We start from the raw sequence: 2,701 nt of genomic DNA, 5'->3' as shown, positions 1-2,701 counted from the left end.
TGAGTTTTGCCTTATTTTCTGAAATGCACACACTCACACAAAAAATCAAAGCCAGCTCCTCACTCTTCAGCATTAGCTGTAGATGCTGTCTTTCCTTTCCTGTGTTTGCATTAACGAGTATATCAAAGCCATGCAAATGGTGCTGAAGAAATATTTGTTGGTTGAGCAATAGTCTGTTCCTATAGAAGTGCTCACTAAACATCGAACAAGCTCAGTGAAAAGTTAGGAATTATTCTTATCTTTTGGAAAAAGACCCGGATGCTGGGAAAGATTGAGGGCAGTAAGAGAAGGGGGTGACAGAGGATGAGACGGTTGGATGGCATCATCGACTCAAATGGGCATGAGTTTGAGCAAGCTCCGGAAGATGGTGAAGGACAGGGAAGCCTGGCGTCCTGCAGTCCTTGGAGCCGCAAAGAGTCAGACACGACTGAGCGACTGAACAACTTGCCTTTTGGAAGAACGCCTAGAACCACAGGAGATGTCCTACTTTTCTGGGGTTTAGCCTGGGACCACAGAAGACTTGCAACAGCACAGAGGCTTCGCTGATGCTGCGACACAGATGAGGGATCAGCCTGCCCTGGTGCCTGACTGTGAGTGCCCCGCCTGGCTTTTTCTTTGTCTTGAGGCTTGGAGGATGGAGAAGCCCACAAAGCCTGGAGTTCATCCACAGCATGCGTTTTCTCCCTGACGACCTGCCAGATCCTTTCCAGAGAGGGCTTGGGAGGTGTCCAGAGACCTTCCCTGAGAGCTGCAGGTGTCCCTCTGGAAGGGTTTTGACTCAAGCAAAACAGTGTTGGTTTTGTGGTTGGTGCCAAGAGATAGATCACACTCCCTGAAATCAAGACTTAACAACAGACCTGTCATCGAGTTCTTTGTCCGAGGCTCACAGGCTTGCTGCTTGGCTGGTGAGGGAGAAATTTTCTTGTCTGTGTAACACACGCTACAGGTATGACTTTCACAGGTGTGCGTTTGCTGAACCAAATATGTAATCCTGTCCCCCGTATCTCAGGGTTACCTCCATACTGAGTTCCTGTCCTCCTGTGTAGGATGGACTTCACTCTTGCCCATTCATGATAAACCATGCATTGTTGCTCTTTAGACATTAAGTCATATCCGACTCTTTTGTGACCCCCATGAACTGTAGCCCGCCAGGCTCCTCTGTCCATGGGATTCTCCAAGTAAGAATACTGGGGTGGGTACCCATTTCCTTCTCCAGGGGATCTTCCCAACCAAGGGAAAGAACACAGGTCTGGTGCATTGCAGGCAGATTCTTTACCTCTGAGCCACCAGGGATGCCCCCCTCTTACGATAGTCACCACCTTTATTTTTGATCTTCCTTATCAAAAATGAACAAAATCATTCTTTCTTGGCTTACTCTATCAATGAGGCATGACGTCTTATCTAATAGAGAACACCATTTGCCAATGAAATCCTACTATACGGGGTCATTTCTCAGCTCTATCACTGATTATGTTATTTATCTTTCTAGTGGAGGATCTTTAAAAGATATATATATACATATATATGTATATATATATATATAGTCATGCTTTTACCATCATTTAAATGAAATACCAGTGTCATGCTAAGACTCATGAGTCTTGCTACGATAACTTTGTAACTGAATAAAAGAGGTACGGCCCCAACTTGCCTCACTTAATGCAACCACTTGCCAGTTCACGCTGAGTGTTGTACACGCCACGGCTTCTTTCTTCCTCAGGGCAGTCTCTAACACACAGATAAAAAGGTGACTTCAGGATGGCAAGGTCCTTTGCCAGGTGACAGAGTTGGAAATGGCGGGGCTAAGAAGTCCTAAATCCATGACTATGTGACCCGCAGAACAGCTCCGTAGCTGGTATTTCCTCACAAGGCTTCTGTGCTCTTGTTGACTATTCCATCTTTGAAGTGCAAGTGAAAGCTGGTCAGTCGTGTCCGACTCTTTGCGACCCCATGGACTACACAGTCCATGGAATTCTCCAGGCCAGAATACTGGTGTGGGCAGCCATTCCCTTCTCCAGGGGATCGTCCCAACCCAGGGAATGAAGTCTCCCAAATCGCAGACAGATTCTTAGCCAGCTGAGCCATCAGGGGAGCCATCTTTGCTACACTCTAAATTTTTAAAGTCATGAAATACATCATTGAAAATGCCACCGATTATGTATTATGATCTTGGAGTCTCCTTTTTATTTTTACACTGCCATGATTTTACCATTTTTTCAATAAGAATACCATTATATCCCCCTTGTACCAAGATTCTTGTTGAGATAATGTTGTCATCACAATAGGGAGGTATCATTTGCTATGACATATTTGTATTCCTGGAGAAGGAAATGGCAATCTACTCCAGTATTCTTGCCTTGAGAATCCTATGGGCAGAGGAGCCCGTGGGGTCACGAAGAGTCGGACACGACTGAGTGACTAACGCACACATTTGTATTACGCATCAATGATGTTTATCCCTGACGGATGCTCCGTGAACACGGACTGGTTTCCTGTGGCTGCTGTGACAGATGACCACAAACTTAGTGGCTTTAATGGCGCAAACGCATTCTCGTAAAGCTCTGGGAGTCTGAAGTCTAAGAATGGGTGGACAGGGCTATGTTTCTCCTGGGGCTGCAGGGGAGAATCGTTTCCTTGTCTTCTCCAGATTCCGGGGGTGCACGGGGCTGCCTTGACTCACGGGCCCACATCCCTCCAGCCT

This window comes from Cervus canadensis, chromosome 10 (assembly GCF_019320065.1).
Source record: "Cervus canadensis isolate Bull #8, Minnesota chromosome 10, ASM1932006v1, whole genome shotgun sequence".
Taxonomy (NCBI): domain Eukaryota; kingdom Metazoa; phylum Chordata; class Mammalia; order Artiodactyla; family Cervidae; genus Cervus; species Cervus canadensis.
The sequence above is the reverse complement of the archived record's forward strand: the minus strand, read 5'-3'. Positions refer to the sequence as shown.